We start from the raw sequence: 21,276 nt of genomic DNA on the forward strand, positions 1-21,276 counted from the left end.
TATATCTATATCATAGCTCTATCAGTGAGGTGTCTGCCTCCAGTGAGACCGGTCACAGGTTCTACTACTGGGTATGACTGCTAATAATGTGTATATCTATATCATAGCTCTATCAGTGAGGTGTCTGCCTCCAGTGAGACCGGTCACAGGTTCTAATCCTGGGTATGACCGCTAATAATGTGTATATCTATATCATAGCTCTATCAGTAAGGTGTCTGCCTCCAGTGAGACCGGTCACAGGTTCTAATCCTGGGTATGACTGCTAGTAATGTGTATATCTATATCATAGCTCTATCAGTAAGGTGTCTGCCTCCAGTGAGACCGGTCACAGGTTCTAATCCTGGATATGACTGCTAATAATGTGTATATCTATATCATAGCTCTATCAGTAAGGTGTCTGCCTCCAGTGAGACCGGTCACAGGTTCTAATCCTGGGTATGACCGCTAATAATGTGTATATCTATATCATAGCTCTATCAGTAAGGCGTCTGCCTCCAGTGAGACCGGTCACAGGTTCTAATCCTGGGTATGACTGCTAATAATGTGTATATCTATATCACAGCTCTATCAGTGCGGTGTCTGCCTCCAGTGAGACCGGTCACAGGTTCTAATCCTGGGTATGACTGCTAATAATGTGTATATCTATATCACAGCTCTATCAGTGCGGTGTCTGCCTCCAGTGACACCGGTTACAGGTTCTAATCCTGGGTATGACTGCTAATAATGTGTATATCTATATCACAGCTCTATCAGTGCGGTGTCTGCCTCCAGTGAGACCGGTCACAGGTTCTAATCCTGGGTATGTGGCGCAGCACCAATATTTATGTTGGCTCTCTGCACATTTACACCAATGAGAGGAGTCCGCCAGCCACCTGACAGTAGATATGGTAGATGCAGGGACCGGTGCTTGCCTATACAAGGCGGTGGGGACTGTGCATGTGCAAGGCTCAGGTTCTATGGACTGTACCAGAAGCAGCCCATAGAAGCCGGCAAGGATAAGGCTAACAATGGCCTCCTACAGGCGGAACAACTGCCCATGGGTGACTGGCAGGTGGGACTTCAAACTGGAAGTCACTGCCAGTCGCAGTGATGCCAATGCAGCAACGGACTGCAGTGATGTACTTCCCTGAAGTGGTGGTGGTGGTGGGGGGGGGGGGGGGGGGTGTTGACCAGTGACTTCTCTGCCTCAGAGAAAGTGGCTCAGCCACAAATGTTATATACAGAATAAAGCCCACTTTCATACCGGTAATGACCATCATCCTCACATTATTTGGGTACGGTATTTTAGTTACTTCCAGGCCCAAGCCGAGGCGCCCCCCTCCCCCCCCTCTGGCAGATCTGCCCAGGACGTGTGAGCCCCTTAGTGCCTAAGCACAAGTGTGACCTGTGTCGGGCGTCGGACACGTCTCACGAGGGCTCTGCGGGTGTCTCTAGGATATTATAACCTTACATGGCGAGTTATCAGGGAACGCATGTAGGTCTGGAGAACGGAGGAGAATCTGTGTGTGGGAGGACAGTCCACAGAGTGGGTGCAGCCAGAGGAAAGTCCTGTAATGCATGTGGGTGAGAGAGTTGTGTGCAGAGCGGAGGGGGGTGATGATATATGTACACTGGTGTAGTCGTGCTGTCTATGGCCTCAGTATTATATATATTGGATTTGGTACAATAGAGGCAGTGAAGGGACAGACAGAGAATGACGTGCGGGAAGATCATCTGCTGCTGCCGTCACATACTGGTGACTCATTAGGGGAAGACCAGTAAGGAGACCATTGCAATAATTAATGCAGGAGATAACGAGTGCATGGATCTAGTGTACGATGCGGCTGCATTCTGGATAGATTCTGATGTATGTATCAGGACTGAACAATCAGAGTTACGTTTAGCATCAGTTTTACCCCGCGGTGCGGAAACTCCTGAGAATGGGGGGGGGAGATGAATGATTCTGGTCTCCCCGGGATAACGGAGACATGTCCCTACGTCACTAATATGCTGATTGGGACATGGTCTAACACATTAGCAGTCCTCTCGGTTGCCTTGTCCTAGGCCTGGACCTACATTACGCAGCCCCAACCTGACCCCCTGAGTCCTCTGCACGTCACTGTAATTCCTCCGCCGCGGCCATGCTGCTCAGATTGGAACCTGTCTCCCGAGAGGAAACGGATGAGATTGAGACCCACAAATATGTCACCGCCTCAGAGATAAACGGGCGAGCTTGGTGTTCCAGATCCGACGCTCGTTCCCGGCCTGCACGTAGATTTACAATGAGGCCATTTGTGGCAGCAGCGAAGGGGGTGATATAGCTGTATACAATGCATAGCTGCCTACCCTCCTGCATTCTGCATGAGACTCCCTGACATAGCAGCAATCTCCCTCTCTCCCTCATTAGTCTAGCAATCTCCCTCATGTCACCTAGCCCACATTACACGGTTACATTTTTGGGGGGAAAAGAGAGAGAGAGAGAGAGAGATAGATACATTTACACGGACTTATCAGCACCATTTCCCAGCACTTTACCAAGTATAGTATCTCTTACTAACTGCTTTGGGGATCATCTACATTTGGATATAAGTCATTTTACAAGATTCCTCTCAGATGTAGCAGTGCACACCCACGCTTCTAGGTGCCACATTCACAATCTCTTTTCACAATCTCTCCATTTATGGAACTAGACACGCCCTTTGGACGGAGCATGACACGCCTCCTCAATAAGGCGCTGTGCAAAATTCTACTACCAACTACAATCTCCCTGAAACTAGTTTTCAAAAGTAGGCAAGTATGATACAATGGGCCTGATTCAGAGGACGCAAACGAGGCCTCACGCAGCTGAGTGATTACCGCCAGGAAGAAAATGCGTCTAGGTCGCACTGGGTGTGTTTTGCAATGGTCGCAGAGAGATATTATATGTAGACAGTCCCTGTGTCCACTGTGCTGCGTCAGCATCCATGTTCGGATTAGGCCCTCAGGGTGTAGTAATGGTAGCGCTGTGTCAGGCTGTTCCGGGACGGAGGAGAATGATCATCGTTACAGTGCATGCTGGGTAATCTCTGCCACTCTCCAGGGAATGTCGATGTTCAGCATCGATCAGAAACCGCTGGCGCTATAGAAATATCTGGTAATCATAGTTGTAGTTTCCGTTGTCCAGAATCTGCCTCCACCCGGATCTCTATAACACGGGGGCCCCGGCAGGGCCATCTTAACAGCAGTGTGGGCCCCTGGGCAAAGCAATGCACTGGAGCCCTTACCCATTCCCCCCTCCTAGGGGTGGGGGGTGGTATCAGCAGCAGCAGCTTTGATGTCCCACGGGTGGCAGGGGGTGCTCTATCTTCCACTCAACATGTAGGACCTGGAGCAGTAACTTCTGCTAATTACTCCTTTACTTCACAGGTGGTGGGAGGGAGAACACTAACGAGTGGAAGGGGGCACTGAGCTGAACGAAGGGTCCCTTGTAAATGACTTCCAGGGAGGTAGGGGGTGCTTTATACGCAGGGGAGGGTTGGATAATGGAGTGGGCTTAATATTCGTAATTTTCCGGTGGAAGGGCAGCTTGTTTGACTGCAGATATTGCCATTATCTGGAAATAGATTTCTTAGCCTTCAATACTATAAAAACCTAGAGTCCCAACTTTCAGGAGGTGCTGGGAACTTGGGGATCAGAGATCAGGAGCCAGAACAATCCATTGACAAAAATATAAAACTGTACATCAGATGTTTGGAGCTGGAGCAGGGACCGGCTGCTGGGAGGCTGATATCTCTGGTTCTGGGCATGATAGAGACAAGCAGCCAGTGTCGACAGGGGAGAGTCCCAGATTTTGGAACATACTGTACTCTGAGAAAAACTCTGCCAGAGAGAACCTGAGAAACATGACTGGGAAGTGCAATTAACAGGTCAGATGTGGACTGCTGCTTTGAAGTTGGATATCTCCAGTTCTCCAGGGCCGATTTTCAAAATTCTGGTATCCCTGGAAAAAGGGGATCCTCAGCTATCAGAATAGGGCCCTTATACACCTGGGGCCCCTGGGCAAGTGCCCATTAAGCCCATACGAAAAGACGGCCCTGGGCCCCGGCAGGGTGGAGCGGCACTCAGTGGGCTAAAGCCAGAAGATGGCGTCAATTCCCGCTGTTAACTTCCAAAAACATTCAATCTCCTGAACTTGGTGAATGGACCTATACCAGATGCAGTCCACATGTGACCCGTCCACAGGAGCGTACGCATCCATGTAATCCTGTGGTCCGCAGGTGCGTGTGCATCCATGTAATCCTGTGGTCCGCAGGTGCATGCGCATCTATGTAATCCTGTGGTCCGCAGGTGCGTGTGCATCCATGTAATCCTGTAGTCCGCAGGTGCGTGCGCATCCATGTAATCCTGTGGTCCGCAGGTGCGTGTGCATCCACGTAATCCTGTGGTCCGCAGGAGCGTACGCATCCACGTAATCCTGTGGTCCGCAGGTGCGTGTGCATCCATGTAATCCTGTGGTCCGCAGGTGCATGCGCATCTATGTAATCCTGTGGTCCGCAGGTGCGTGTGCATCCATGTAATCCTGTGGTCCGCAGGAGCGTACGCATCCATGTAATCCTGTGGTCCGCAGGTGCGTGTGCATCCATGTAATCCTGTGGTCCGCAGGTGCGTGTGCATCCATGTAATCCTGTGGTCCGCAGGTGCGTGCGCATCCATGTAATCCTGTGGTCCGCAGGTGCGTGTGCATCCATGTAATCCTGTGGTCCGCAGGTGCGTGTGCATCCATGTAATCCTGTGGTCCGCACGTGCATGCGCATCTATGTAATCCTGTGGTCCGCAGGAGCGTACGCATCCATGTAATCCTGTGGTCCGCAGGTGTGTGCGCATCCATGTAATCCTGTGGTCCGCAGGAGCGTACGCATCCATGTAATCCTGTGGTCCGCAGGTGCGTGTGCATCCATGTAATCCTGTGGTCCGCAGGTGCGTATGCATCCATGTAATCCTTTGGTCCGCAGGTGTGTATGCAATGCTGATCACCGAGCTGGTGCACAGGTGCAGTCATTACTAACTGTCACATTTCCCAGATCACCTAGCTGGTGCACAGGTGCAGTCATTACTAACTGTCACATTTCCCAGACTCCCTAGCTGGTGCACAGGCGCAGTCATTACTAACTGTCACATTTCCCAGATCACCTAGCTGGTGCACAGGTGCAGTCATTACTAACTGTCACATTTCCCAGATCACCTAGCTGGTGCACAGGTGCAGTCATTACTAACTGTCACAATTCCCAGATCACCGAGCTGGTGCACAGGTGCAGTCATTACTAACTGTCACATTTCCCAGATCACCTAGCTGGTGCACAGGTGCAGTCATTACTAACTGTCACATTTCCCAGACTCCCTAGCTGGTGCACAGGCGCAGTCATTACTAACTGTCACATTTCCCAGATCACCTAGCTGGTGCACAGGTGCAGTCATTACTAACTGTCACATTTCCCAGATCACCTAGCTGGTGCACAGGTGCAGTCATTACTAACTGTCACAATTCCCAGATCACCGAGCTGGTGCACAAGTGCAGTCATTACTAACGGTCACATTTCCCAGAACCCCTAGCTGGTGCACAAGTGCAGTCATTACTGTCACATTTCCCAGACCCCCTAGCTGGTGCACAGGTGCAGTCATTACTAACTGTCACATTTCCCAGATCACGAGCTGGTGCACAGGTGCAGTCATTACTAACTGTCACATTTCCCAGAACCCCTAGCTGGTGCACAGGCGCAGTCATTACTGTCACATTTCCCAGACCCCCTAGCTGGTGCACAGGTGCAGTCATTACTAACTGTCACATTTCCCAGATCACGAGCTGGTGCACAGGCGCAGTCATTACTAACTGTCACATTTCCCAGACCCCCTAGCTGGTGCACAGGTGCAGTCATTACTAACTGTCACATTTCCCAGACCCCCTAGCTGGTGCACAGGCGCAGTCATCACTAACTGTCACATTTCCCAGACCCCCTAGCTGGTGCACAGGTGCAGTCATTACTAACTGTCACATTTCCCAGATCACGAGCTGGTGCACAGGTGCAGTCATTACTAACTGTCACATTTCCCAAACCCCTAGCTGGTGCACAGGCGCAGTCATTACTAACTGTCACATTTCCCAGACCCCCTAGCTGCTGCACAGGCGCAGTCATTACTAACTGTCACATTTCCCAGACCCCCTAGCTGGTGCACAGGCGCAGTCATTACTAACTGTCACATTTCCCAGATCACCGAGCTGGTGCACAGGTGCAGTCATTACTAACTGTCACATTTCCCAGATCACCTAGCTGGTGCACAGGCGCAGTCATTACTAACTGTCACATTTCCCAGATCACCTTGGTCCTTGATGGCTAACCTTGACACTCCAGCTGTTGTTGAACTACACATCCCAGCATGCTCTGCATCAGATTTAGCATGGCCAAATAGCAAAACTGAAGCAGAGCATGCTGGGATGTGTAACAGCTGAGACTGTTTTTTTGACCTGAATGTCAACACAGTCGAGTCGACATGGACATAGTTTAAAGTGCACCGCTTCGCTCGCGATGCTTCGGGCACGGTGCCTCGCTACGCTTGGCACACTATTTTATTCTCCCACCACGCCCTAGTGGATGTTAGGGCATGAAATACCGCCTGTCGGCACACGTCGTCTCAAAAAACAGTGAAAAAACCCATGTCGACCTAGACCAGGCATTCCCAACCACGGTCCTCAAGGCACACCAACAGTGCAGGTTTTAGTGATATCCAGGCTTCAGCACAGATGGTTTAATCAGAATCACTCAGGTACTAATTAAGTCACCTGTGCTCAAGCCTGGATATCACTAAAGCTGTGTACACACGGGGGGCGATAGGGGCTGAAATCGCTGGAATATGGTTGCAGGCGACCATATTGCCAGTGATGGGAGTGTGCCCCGGCGATAAATCGCTGGGTGCGCGCTCCCGTTTTCAGCCCCGTTCTAATCGCTGGTCGCAGGAGCTTGCTCCTGCAACCAGCTGATTACCACTGCCGGGCTCCCCCGGCAGAGGTTCCCTTTCATCAGCGACCATCTCTGGTCACTGATGAAAAGGAGACACTGGGCAATATATCTCCCCCGTGTGTACGGGGCTTTAAGCCTGAAGGGTATTGGAATCATTTTACATTCGGCCCCAACTGTCTAAAGGCTTCGAGCTTCATTGGTCCCAAATGGGTGATCCTGTTACTGTGGCTGAGGCTTTATGCGTTCCAGAAATGAGATGTAAATATTCCATATAATTACATATACATTATATATAATATCACATATTTGGCATAATTGTGCCCGCACGTGTTACATCACCGCTGCTCCTGTCTTACGATTCCTAAGAACTAGCACTTAATGTGTGACTTGTTCCCGTGGCGGATCACACGGAATCCGCTCGCAGCCATCTGTTCTCATGAATATTTTAGGAGCCTCCGGCAGATGAAGATATTGAGGATGTAATTGTCTCAGTTCTGTTCCCGGCTACCAGTGAGAAAGGTGCATTAATGCAGAGCCGTGATGTGATTGGTTGATGCTCACTGCCTCTGAGCAGGGTGACGCAGCGCCCTCATTACTTACAACAAACTTTACATTTACTGGAGGATTTGTGTCTGTTCCCTTATAAAGGTTATTACACAGGTGATAAATGGAATGTAAAGACCCCGTACATTGTCACGCCTTCCCAATCCCCTGCCGACAGGGGTCGGGAATTGGATATATTAAAAATTTTTAAAATGTAGATTCCTTGATCCTGAGAGGAAATAGTTGGAGATTTTGAAAATGAAGAATTTCCTGATTCCTCTTGGGTCATAGATGGCCACTGATCGGCGGCGGATCTGATCTGCAGATCTACAGTGGCGGTCAGGTTGGGGAGTCAGGGTAACGGAGTACAGATGTATGGGTGTCATGCCCCTAGTGGTGCATGTTGGTGTTGCAGTGTGGATCATAAATGCTGTTAAAATGCTTAACCATGGCTGCTGCACTAGCAACCCAATAACGCCTTAACTATAGTGTTATAACTGCAAAGCATATATCAATATTAACTAACCCTCTTCCTCTCAGTACTCTCCTGTAATACCAGCACTGTCCTGAAATACCAGCACTGTACTGTAATATCAGCACTGTACTGTAATATCAGCACTGTCCTGTAATACCAGCACTGTACTGTAATATCAGCACTGTACTGTATTACCAGCAATGTACTGTAATACCAGCACTGTCCTGTAATATCAGCACTGTACTGTAACACAAGCACTGTCCTGTAACACCAGCACTGTCCTGTAATATCAGCACTGTCCTGTAATACCAGCACTGTCCTGTAATATCAGCACTGTACTTTAATACCAGCACTGTCCTGTAATAACAGCACTGTACTGTAATATCAGCAATGTACTGTAATACCAGCTCTGTACTGTAATACCAGCACTGTCCTGTAATATTAGCACTGTACTGTAATACCAGCACTGTACTGTAATACCAGCACTGTATTGTAATATCAGCACTGTCCTGTAATACCAGCACTGCCCTGTAATACCAGCACTGTCCTGTAATATCAGCACTCTCCTGTAGCAGCACTGTGCTGTAATATTAGCACTGTACTGTAATACCAGCAATGTCCTGTAATATCAGCACTGCCCTGTAATACCAGCACTGTCCTGTAATACCAGCACTGTCCTGTAATATCAGCACTGTACTGTAATATCAGCTATGTACTGTAATATCAGCTATGTACTGTAATATTAGCACTGTACTGTAATACCAGCACTGTCCTGTAATATCAGCACTGTCCTGTAATACCAGCACTGTCCTGTAATATCAGCACTGTCCTGTATTAGCAGAACTGTACTGTAATATTAGCACTGCCCTGTAATACCAGCACTGTCCTGTAATACCAGCACTGTCCTGTAATACCGGCACTGTCCTGTAATATCAGCACTGTACTGTAATATCAGCACTGTACTTTAATACCAGCACTGTCCTGTAATAACAGCACTGTACTGTAATATCAGCAATGTACTGTAATACCAGCTCTGTACTGTAATACCAGCACTGTCCTGTAATATTAGCACTGTACTGTAATACCAGCACTGTCCTGTAATATCAGCACTGTACTGTAATACCAGCACTGTACTGTAATATCAGCACTGTCCTGTAACACCAGCACTGTACTGTAACACCAGCACTATCCTGTATTAGCAGCACTGTACTGTAATATTAGCACTGTACTGTAATACCAGCAATGTCCTGTAATATCAGCACTGTCCTGTAATACCAGCACTGTCCTGTAATATCAGCACTGTACTGTAATATTAGCACTGTACTGTAATACCAGCACTGTCCTGTAATATCAGCACTGTCCTGTAACATCAGCACTGTACTGTAACATCAGCAGTGTCCTGTAACACCAGCACTGTAATGTAACACCAGCACTGTCCTGTAATATCAGCACTGTACTGTAATATCAGCACGGTACTGTAATACCAGGACTTTAACTAAATGTCACTAACTAAAAGGATTAACTAAAAGGATTAAAACTGAACTTCTAATCTTCCATCCCCCGAACATCCCCTCTTCTCCCACTATCTCCATCAGCATTGGTGAAACCGAGATCACGTCCACCGACCAAACGCGCTGCCTCAGTGTCATCATTGACTCCTCCCTCTCTTTCACCCCCCACATTCGTGCTCTCTCACAGTCTTGCCGCTTTCACCTACGCAACATCTCACACATCAAACCATTCCTCTCCACTGACGTGACCAAAATTCTCATTCACTCTCTTGTCATCTCCCGCCTTGACTACTGCAACATCCTTCTCTCCGGGCTACCTCTCACCCGCCTCGCACCTCTCCAATCCATTCTTAACGCTGCTGCCAGGCTCATCTTCCTCTCCCGCCGCTCTACCTCCGCCTCCCCCCTCTGTCTATCTCTTCACTGGCTCCCCATTCCTTTCCGAGTTCTCTTTAAACTCCTCACCACCACCTACAAGGCTCTCTCCTCCTCCACCGCTCCCTACCTCTCTTCACTGATCTCTATCCACACTCCCTCCCGTCCTCTTCGCTCCATCGCTGACCGCCGACTGACCTCTCACCTTATCACCTCCTCCCACTCCCGTGTCCAAGACTTCTCTCGCGCTGCCCCCCTGCACTGGAACAACCTCCCGCCACCCATCAGGCTTTCTGATTCCCTTACCTCCTTCAAGCGCTCCCTCAAAACCCACTTTTTTCGACTAGCCTACCCCTCCTTCTAACCTCTTTTTATCCTCCTATCCTGCCTCCGTTCCCCTCCGTTCCTACTTATCCTATTGTTTTTCGTTCGTCCACCCACCTCCTTTTAGTCTGATAACTCTTATGAGCAGGGTCCTCCTTCCTCACGTACTCACCCTACCTCATTACCTCACCTGTGCTCCTGTCCTGTTCTTCCCTTCCTCTACTTCATCTTCAGTCTCCTCGACAATTTTGACACCTACTTCTGAACTGATGCCGATTTTAGTTCTACCAGCTATACCCCTATTTATACTGTATTTTTCAACACACCCTGTACGTTACCTTGTAATTTTTTTTTTTTTTGTTTGCTCTGTACGGCGCTGCGGACACTTTGCGGCGCCTTATAAATAAACGTACTACTACTACTACTACTGCTATGTGCTTTAACAGCCGAACACTCTAATGCTGTGTACACACAGGGTAATATGATTGCTGGGGATATATTGCTAGCAATATATCCCCAGCAATCATATTGCTCAGTGTCTCCTTTTCATCAGCGATGAAAAGGAGACACTGCTACGGGGCGGAGAGGGAGCGCAGCAGCAGCAGACGCTGCTGCTGTCACTTTGATGGGAGGAGGGAGGGAGCAGCGGCACGGGGCTGGGGAGATCAACGCTGATCTCCCCGGCGCTGACCTCCCGGCACAGCGATCGCCGGGGAAAGACACTGGTCGCAGGAGCATGCTCCTGCGACCAGCGACCATTAGGCAGTGCACACGGGAGCGCGCGACCATATTCCCAGCGATTTTACATGAAATTGCACCCGTGTGTACTCACCTTAACTGTAATATAATTATCCTGATTTAGGTACCCAAGACTGCAATAATAAGGAATATACTTTATAAGTAATCACTAAAAAACAATATAAGCAATGCAATGTAAAGCAAACACTGGTTCTACAGGTGAACAAATCCCATAATGGTAATATACCCTTTATGGAATAAGTGCAGTAGCAGAACAGGTAACCTTGGGATCTTCCCTGGCCAGGGTTGATTCGATGATTCGACATCGCAAGTCAAAAAAATATATTCTGAATTCCATTCAATATCCTTGATGTTATTGAGGAATTGTGTGGTGTCCTTAATGTATGACCTCAGTGACGTCACATAATTTTGTAATTTTACATCAACATAAGCCGACAAATTGGAGGTGAGGGACCCTACACCAGAAATGATGGGGTGCCCGGGAGGTGAAGTGATGGACTTGTGGATTTTGGGTAAGTGGTAATTGCTCACCGCTACCATATTACTATCCGGCGTCTTATACCTCCAACCGGAGTTTGCTGAACACGCTTTACCTCCCCACTACCGTCTGGAACCTGTAAGTCCACATACCTACACCTACATTTGCGGCTCGCTCCCTGACGAATCGTCTCTAGCGGCCAGCCGGCTTTTGCCGACCGCGTTAGCGGGTGTAGCTTGAGCCGCATCTCCTACATTATTACGTGACTGTGGCTTGTGGACGACTACTTCTAAATTGCCGGTATATGGGTTTACAAATAAACATTCCCTGATCACAATCAAGTGGGAATACTTCATCGCATTTGGGTAATCCTGCCATCTTGTCCAAATAAATGAAGGCTGTGAGAACTGCTTATCTGATAACCAACCAATATATATTTCTTTTCACCAATTCCTCCCTTCACCTGGAGAGACTTTATTTTTCAATGAGCTTTCACGATATATAATTAATTCTATAAGTATTGGTACAACTCCGGAGCTGGTTGTAACAGATTGATATCATCTGGTTTTTATAAGATATTGAGGAGCTGTTTTTTATTTTATTTTCATTGTTTTGCGATGTATGCTTGATTAAGTCTGTATGCAGTTATGCTTTTATAAATGATATTCTCTATTGATTGCACTAAGCTAATAAATATATATATATATATATATATATATATATATATTTTTTTTTTTTAATTATAATCTTCCAGTTGTGTGGCGCTCTCTTTTACAGTTACAGAGTATTACATATATGCACACTTGATTAATTGCTCTGTACTGTAATGTAATGTCCAGGTAATGCTACAGAGAGGAGACGAGACATGTTGCACTGGAGGGATGAGGAGGTGCTGAGCTGCTGGCTGTGAGAGGGGAGGAGACGAGACATGTTGCACTGGAGGGATGAGGAGGTGCTGAGCTGCTGGCTGTGAGAGGGGAGGAGACGAGACATGTTGCACTGGAGGGATGAGGAGGTGCTGGAGCTGCTGGCTGTGAGAGGGGAGGAGACGAGACATGTTGCACTGGAGGGATGAGGAGGTGCTGGAGCTGCTGGCTGTGAGAGGGGAGGAGACGAGACATGTTGCACTGGAGGGATGAGGAGGTGCTAGAGCTGCTGGCTGTGAGAGGGGAGGAGACGAGACATGTTGCACTGGAGGGATGAGGAGGTGCTGAGCTGCTGGCTGTGAGAGGGGAGGAGACGAGACATGTTGCACTGGAGGGATGAGGAGGTGCTGGAGCTGCTGGCTGTGAGAGGGGAGGAGACGAGACATGTTGCACTGGAGGGATGAGGAGGTGCTGAGCTGCTGGCTGTGAGAGGGGAGGAGACGAGACATGTTGCACTGGAGGGATGAGGAGGTGCTGGAGCTGCTGGCTGTGAGAGGGGAGGAGACGAGACATGTTGCACTGGAGGGATGAGGAGGTGCTGGAGCTGCTGGCTGTGAGAGGGGAGGAGACGAGACATGTTGCACTGGAGGGATGAGGAGGTGCTGGAGCTGCTGGCTGTGAGAGGGGAGGAGACGAGACATGTTGCACTGGAGGGATGAGGAGGTGCTGGAGCTGCTGGCTGTGAGAGGGGAGGAGACGAGACATGTTGCACTGGAGGGATGAGGAGGTGCTGGAGCTGCTGGCTGTGAGAGGGGAGGAGACGAGACATGTTGCACTGGAGGGATGAGGAGGTGCTGAGCTGCTGGCTGTGAGAGGGGAGGAGACGAGACATGTTGCACTGGAGGGATGAGGAGGTGCTGAGCTGCTGGCTGTGAGAGGGGAGGAGACGAGACATGTTGCACTGGAGGGATGAGGAGGTGCTGGAGCTGCTGGCTGTGAGAGGGGAGGAGACGAGACATGTTGCACTGGAGGGATGAGGAGGTGCTGGAGCTGCTGGCTGTGAGAGGGGAGGAGACGAGACATGTTGCACTGGAGGGATGAGGAGGTGCTGGAGCTGCTGGCTGTGAGAGGGGAGGAGACGAGACATGTTGCACTGGAGGGATGAGGAGGTGCTGGAGCTGCTGGCTGTGAGAGGGGAGGAGACGAGACATGTTGCACTGGAGGGATGAGGAGGTGCTGAGCTGCTGGCTGTGAGAGGGGAGGAGACGAGACATGTTGCACTGGAGGGATGAGGAGGTGCTGAGCTGCTGGCTGTGAGAGGGGAGGAGACGAGACATGTTGCACTGGAGGGATGAGGAGGTGCTGGAGCTGCTGGCTGTGAGAGGGGAGGAGACGAGACATGTTGCACTGGAGGGATGAGGAGGTGCTAGAGCTGCTGGCTGTGAGAGGGGAGGAGACGAGACATGTTGCACTGGAGGGATGAGGAGGTGCTGAGCTGCTGGCTGTGAGAGGGGAGGAGACGAGACATGTTGCACTGGAGGGATGAGGAGGTGCTGGAGCTGCTGGCTGTGAGAGGGGAGGAGACGAGACATGTTGCACTGGAGGGATGAGGAGGTGCTGAGTTGCTGGCTGTGAGAGGGGAGGAGACGAGACATGTTGCACTGGAGGGATGAGGAGGTGCTGGAGCTGCTGGCTGTGAGAGGGGAGGAGACGAGACATGTTGCACTGGAGGGATGAGGAGGTGCTGGAGCTGCTGGCTGTGAGAGGGGAGGAGACGAGACATGTTGCACTGGAGGGATGAGGAGGTGCTGGAGCTGCTGGCTGTGAGAGGGGAGGAGACGAGACATGTTGCACTGGAGGGATGAGGAGGTGCTGGAGCTGCTGGCTGTGAGAGGGGAGGAGACGAGACATGTTGCACTGGAGGGATGAGGAGGTGCTAGAGCTGCTGGCTGTGAGAGGGGAGGAGACGAGACATGTTGCACTGGAGGGATGAGGAGGTGCTGAGCTGCTGGCTGTGAGAGGGGAGGAGACGAGACATGTTGCACTGGAGGGATGAGGAGGTGCTGGAGCTGCTGGCTGTGAGAGGGGAGGAGACGAGACATGTTGCACTGGAGGGATGAGGAGGTGCTGAGCTGCTGGCTGTGAGAGGGGAGGAGACGAGACATGTTGCACTGGAGGGATGAGGAGGTGCTGGAGCTGCTGGCTGTGAGAGGGGAGGAGACGAGACATGTTGCACTGGAGGGATGAGGAGGTGCTGAGCTGCTGGCTGTGAGAGGGGAGGAGACGAGACATGTTGCACTGGAGGGATGAGGAGGTGCTGGAGCTGCTGGCTGTGAGAGGGGAGGAGACGAGACATGTTGCACTGGAGGGATGAGGAGGTGCTGGAGCTTCTGGCTGTGAGAGGGGAGGAGACGAGACATGTTGCACTGGAGGGATGAGGAGGTGCTGGAGCTGCTGGCTGTGAGAGGGGAGGAGACGAGACATGTTGCACTGGAGGGATGAGGAGGTGCTGAGCTGCTGGCTGTGAGAGGGGAGGAGACGAGACATGTTGCACTGGAGGGATGAGGAGGTGCTGGAGCTGCTGGCTGTGAGAGGGGAGGAGACGAGACATGTTGCACTGGAGGGATGAGGAGGTGCTGGAGCTGCTGGCTGTGAGAGGGGAGGAGACGAGACATGTTGCACTGGAGGGATGAGGAGGTGCTGAGCTGCTGGCTGTGAGAGGGGAGGAGACGAGACATGTTGCACTGGAGGGATGAGGAGGTGCTGGAGCTGCTGGCTGTGAGAAGGGAGGAGACGAGACATGTTGCACTGGAGGGATGAGGAGGTGCTAGAGCTGCTGGCTGTGAGAGGGGAGGAGACGAGACATGTTGCACTGGAGGGATGAGGAGGTGCTGGAGCTGCTGGCTGTGAGAGCGGAGGAGACGAGACATGTTGCACTGGAGGGATGAGGAGGTGCTGGAGCTGCTGGCTGTGAGAGGGGAGGAGACGAGACATGTTGCACTGGAGGGATGAGGAGGTGCTAGAGCTGCTGGCTGTGAGAGGGGAGGAGACGAGACATGTTGCACTGGAGGGATGAGGAGGTGCTGGAGCTGCTGGCTGTGAGAGGGGAGGAGACGAGACATGTTGCACTGAAAGGGATGAGGAGGTGCTGGAGCTGCTGGCTGTGAGAGGGGAGGAGACGAGACATGTTGCACTGGAGGGATGAGGAGGTGCTGAGCTGCTGGCTGTGAGAGGGGAGGAGACGAGACATGTTGCACTGGAGGGATGAGGAGGTGCTGGAGCTGCTGGCTGTGAGAGGGGAGGAGACGAGACATGTTGCACTGGAGGGATGAGGAGGTGCTGGAGCTGCTGGCTGTGAGAGGGGAGGAGACGAGACATGTTGCACTGGAGGGATGAGGAGGTGCTAGAGCTGCTGGCTGTGAGAGGGGAGGAGACGAGACATGTTGCACTGGAGGGATGAGGAGGTGCTGAGCTGCTGGCTGTAAGAGGGGAGGAGACGAGACATGTTGCACTGGAGGGATGAGGAGGTGCTGGAGCTGCTGGCTGTGAGAGGGGAGGAGACGAGACATGTTGCACTGGAGGGATGAGGAGGTGCTGGAGCTGCTGGCTGTGAGAGGGGAGGAGACGAGACATGTTGCACTGGAGGGATGAGGAGGTGCTGGAGCTGCTGGCTGTGAGAGGGGAGGAGACGAGACATGTTGCACTGGAGGGATGAGGAGGTGCTGAGCTGCTGGCTGTGAGAGGGGAGGAGACGAGACATGTTGCACTGGAGGGATGAGGAGGTGCTGGAGCTGCTGGCTGTGAGAGGGGAGGAGACGAGACATGTTGCACTGGAGGGATGAGGAGGTGCTGGAGCTGCTGGCTGTGAGAGGGGAGGAGACGAGACATGTTGCACTGGAGGGATGAGGAGGTGCCGGAGCTGCTGGCTGTGAGAGGGGAGGAGACGAGACATGTTGCACTGGAGGGATGAGGAGGTGCTGAGCTGCTGGCTGTGAGAGGGGAGGAGACGAGACATGTTGCACTGGAGGGATGAGGAGGTGCTGAGCTGCTGGCTGTGAGAGGGGAGGAGGAAATAAAGCAGCAAGTGACCGGCACTGTCAGGGATTCCACAGTGTACTACAACATACCTAATATACTGTCTGCCCGTGGCATCCATAACCCAGCAACAGGTTGTGAATAAACTTACAGCACTTTATAAGCAGTACTCCAAGGTGCAGGATCTCAGGCGGAGGAAGAGTGGTGGTGCCCGTATGGCCAATCACAGCTACTCTTACATTCCTCACACTGGTTGGCAGGGCAGACCCGGGACTTACCTGGGTCCAAGGTGCAGTGTGAAGGGGTCCGTGAGCTGAGATGATCTGTGCCCAGGCAAAAACCTAGGATCAAAATGAGAACATGGTATAAGTCAATTTTCCTATAAAGGCCTGATTCAGAACTGATTGCTGTTGACTGAGTAGACAGCCGCCCAGACAGAAAGAGAACCCACCCCGTGCATCCGTGTGAATGGGTCGCTATCCCCCTCAGATCCAGTCTGTGAGTAACTCTGACCCCTCCACAGCAGTGCTGCAGTATCAGGCTGATAACGCCTGGGCGCACCTGCCTTATTCCTGACCCTCCCAGGCAGCGGCCGGTTACCGCCAACGAGCGCCGCCCTCCTGTCAGTCACAGTGTGAGGGGATTTCTGCGGGATCCATTCGCTGTATATGATGGGTCATATGGGTGATGCTATGAAGGTCGGCATATACAAGCTCCACCACTAAAGGTTGACATGACTAAGGCCGACAAGGCCAACACAAGCATTATGTCGACAATGGGAGTCTGACTGTCAAAAGGTCATGTGTATTTTGGTCCCAAATGTTGACGTAAGTTGACATGGACACATGTACTGCTGCGCTCGCCCTGCTTCGGGCACGGTCCTGTTATACTCTCCCTCCACGCCCCAAGTGGGTGTAACCTATGAAATAACGCCTGTTATACTCTCCCTCCACGCCCCAAGTGGGTGTAACCTATGAAATAACGCCTGTTATACTCTCCCTCCACGCCCCATGTGGGTGTAACCTATGAAATAACGCCTGTTATACTCTCCCTCCACGCCCCAAGTGGGTGTAACCTATGAAATAACGCCTGTTATACTCTCCCTCCACGCCCCAAGTGGGTGTAACCTATGAAATAACGCCTGTTATACTCTCCCTCCACGCCCCATGTGGGTGTATCCTATGAAATAACGCCTGTTATACTCTCCCTCCACGCCCCATGTGGGTGTAACCTATGAAATAACGCCTGTTATACTCTCCCTCCACGCCCCAAGTGGGTGTAACCTATGAAATAACGCCTGTTATACTCTCCCTCCACGCCCCATGTGGGTGTAACCTATGAAATAACGCCTGTTATACTCTCCCTCCACGCCCCAGGTGGGTGTAACCTATGAAATAACGCCTGTTATACTCTCCCTCCACGCCCCATGTGGGTGTAACCTATGAAATAACGCCTGTTATACTCGCCCTCCACGCCCCATGTGGGTGTAACCTATGAAATAACGCCTGTTATACTCTCCCTCCACGCCCCAGGTGGGTGTAACCTATGAAATAACGCCTGTTATACTCTCCCTCCACGCCCCATGTGGGTGTAACCTATGAAATAACGCCTGTTATACTCTCCCTCCACGCCCCATGTGGGTGTAACCTATGAAATAACGCCTGTTATACTCTCCCTCCACGCCCCATGTGGGTGTAACCTATGAAATAACGCCTGTTATACTCTCCCTCCACGCCCCATGTGGGTGTAACCTATGAAATAACGCCTGTTATACTCTCCCTCCACGCCCCAAGTGGGTGTAACCTATGAAATAACGCCTGTTATACTCTCCCTCCACGCCCCATGTGGGTGTAACCTATGAAATAACGCCTGTTATACTCTCCCTCCACGCCCCAAGTGGGTGTAACCTATGAAATAACGCCTGTTATACTCTCCCTCCACGCCCCAAGTGGGTGTAACCTATGAAATAACGCCTGTTATACTCTCCCTCCACGCCCCATGTGGGTGTAACCTATGAAATAACGCCTGTTATACTCTCCCTCCACGCCCCAAGTGGGTGTAACCTATGAAATAACGCCGGTTGTACTCTCCCTCCACGCCCCATGTGGGTGTAACCTATGAAATAACGCCTGTTATACTCTCCCTCCACGCCCCAGGTGGGTGTAACCTATGAAATAACGCCTGTTATACTCTCCCTCCACGCCCCAGGTGGGTGTAACCTATGAAATAACGCCTGTTATACTCTCCCTCCACGCCCCAAGTGGGTGTAACCTATGAAATAACGCCTGTTATACTCTCCCTCCACGCCCCAAGTGGGTGTAACCTATGAAATAACGCCTGTTATACTCGCCCTCCACGCCCCAAGTGGGTGTAACCTATGAAATAACGCCTGTTATACTCTCCCTCCACGCCCTATGTGGGTGTAACCTATGAAATAACGCCTGTTATACTCGCCCTCCACGCCCCAAGTGGGTGTAACCTATGAAATAACGCCTGTTATACTCTCCCTCCACGCCCCATGTGGGTGTAACCTATGAAATAACGCCTGTTATATTCTCCCTCCACGCCCCATGTGGGTGTAACCTATGAAATAACGCCTGTTATACTCTCCCTCCACGCCCCAAGTGGGTGTAACCTATGAAATAACGCCTGTTATACTCTCCCTCCACGCCCCATGTGGGTGTAACCTATGAAATAACGCCTGTTATACTCGCCCTCCACGCCCCAAGTGGGTGTAACCTATGAAATAACGCCTGTTATACTCTCCCTCCACGCCCCATGTGGGTGTAACCTATGAAATAACGCCTGTTATACTCTCCCTCCACGCCCCAAGTGGGTGTAACCTATGAAATAACGCCTGTTATACTCTCCCTCCACGCCCCATGTGGGTGTAACCTATGAAATAACGCCTGTTATACTCTCCCTCCACGCCCCAAGTGGGTGTAACCTATGAAATAACGCCTGTTATACTCTCCCTCCACGCCCCAAGTGGGTGTAACCTATGAAATAACGCCTGTTATACTCTCCCTCCACGCCCCAAGTGGGTGTAACCTATGAAATAACGCCTGTTATACTCTCCCTCCACGCCCCATGTGGGTGTAACCTATGAAATAACGCCTGTTATACTCTCCCTCCACGCCCCAAAAAGGTGTAACCTATGAAATAACGCCTGTTTTGGGGGGAAAAAATGTGAAAAACTTATGTTGACTTTTTGTCTGTCGATGTACACATTGTTGTCCTAATGCTTGTGTCAACTTTCCGACCCTGTAGACCATAACCATGTCACATGCCTCCCAACTGCCCCGCTTGTTGCGGGAACGTCCCGGTATTGTGTGGCGTTCCCGCGTCCCTCCCGCGGCCGGCAGTGTCCCACGGCGTGGGGGGGGCAGTTGGGAGCCCCCCCTGTAGTCCGTGAATAGACGCTGTGCGCATGCGTCTATTCTTCCAGGCAGAGGGGCTGGCCAGCAGCTTACAGAGCGTCCCCCTTTTCGACAGGCCACGCCCCTCAAAATTCTCTGCGCACCTGTCTTGCCCCAGTCTCCTCCAATGTTGGCAGGTATGATGTCAACCTATTTCATGTGTCGACCTAAGCCCTGTTGACTTTTAGCGGTCAACCTATTGTATGTCGACCTTCGTAGCGTCTACATAGCGACCGTATGCCCTTACTGATCAGTGGCCCCAGCTCCCAGCGACCCTGCTGTGCGGCCAGATGGGTGATAACGCCAGTGACACGGTGTACGTAACGTGGTAACGCTATGTCGACACACATCGTCTCACAGCGCGCCCAGCTTTATTAAGGCCCATACACACACAAAGATGTGTCAGTAACGACCCATCGTTAACTACCATCTTCCATTTTCACCTTTGAAGTGAAAATGACCGACCTCAGCATTGCAGGTGATCACTGGTGCACGACAGATGAGAAAGGACCACAAACGATGCAGGACCTTTTCTATTGAAAAAACAAACAATGTTAACAACCATAGCCAAATTGACCTGCATGCATTGACGATGGCTATGGTCTTTAACGACCCACGGGTACGCGCATCGTTGGTAGTCGTCCGATGTTAGAAGATTCACCCTCTAAACGACCCTGAACGAAGTCGTTCTGGGTTATTCAGGAGGTGATTTATAATGGGGTCGTTCATCATCATTAAGAAGACATCGTAGTGTGTGTATGGGCCTTTACTCATTACATCGTGCAGTGTGTACGGACAATCTGGCGGCACGGACCCCTCCATAGGGTGATCGTGCGTCACTGGGCAGTGGGCAGGCAGTCACTACTGACTCTGACCTGTACTTAAACCCAGCCAGCCCCGCCCACTCCCCGCCTCCCGCCTTTGACTGACGTCCTGTACTTACCACCCAGGCCAGCATTCTGCCAGCCCCGCCCACTCCCCGCCTCCCTGCCGCTGACTGACGTACTGTACTTACCACCCAGGCCAGCATTCTGCCAGCCCCGCCCACTCCCCGCCTCCCGCCGCTGACTGACGTAATGTACTTACCACCCAGGCCAGCATTCTGCCAGCCCCGCCCACTCCCCGCCTTCCGCCGCTGACTGACGTACTGTACTTACCACCCAGGCCAGCATTCTGCCAGCCCCGCCCACTCCCCGCCTCCCGCCGCTGACTGACGTACTGTACTTACCACCCAGGCCAGCATTCTGCCAGCCCCGCCCACTCCCCGCCTTCCGCCGCTGACTGACGTACTGTACTTACCACCCAGGCCAGCATTCTGCCAGCCCCGCCCACTCCCCGCCTCCCGCCGCTGACTGACGTACTGTACTTACCACCCAGGCCAGCATTCTGCCAGCACCGCCCACTCCCCGCCTCCCGCCGCTGACTGACGTCCTGTACTTACCACCCAGGCCAGCATTCTGTCAGCCCCGCCCACTCCCCGCCTCCCGCCGCTGACTGACGTGACGGGGGGGCAAGGCCTG

At 51.6% G+C, this 21,276-nt stretch overlaps 1 protein-coding gene across 1 annotated transcript in view; it reads right to left on the reverse strand.

Moving 5' to 3' along the window:
- Window positions 1-21,213, reverse strand: part of TENT5D (terminal nucleotidyltransferase 5D) — a 109,651-nt gene extending 88,438 nt beyond the window's left edge. The window contains exons 1-2 of the mRNA XM_083160391.1: window positions 21,198-21,213; window positions 16,616-16,678 (exon numbers count right to left, since the gene is read on the reverse strand). The gene's annotated coding sequence lies outside the window, so the exon portion shown is untranslated. The remainder of the gene's footprint in view (window positions 1-16,615; window positions 16,679-21,197) is intronic.
- Between the last annotated feature and the right edge of the window lie 63 nt (window positions 21,214-21,276).

Source organism: Crinia signifera, chromosome 9 (assembly GCF_055691185.1).
Source record: "Crinia signifera chromosome 9, ASM5569118v1, whole genome shotgun sequence".
In the NCBI taxonomy this organism is placed as follows: domain Eukaryota; kingdom Metazoa; phylum Chordata; class Amphibia; order Anura; family Myobatrachidae; genus Crinia; species Crinia signifera.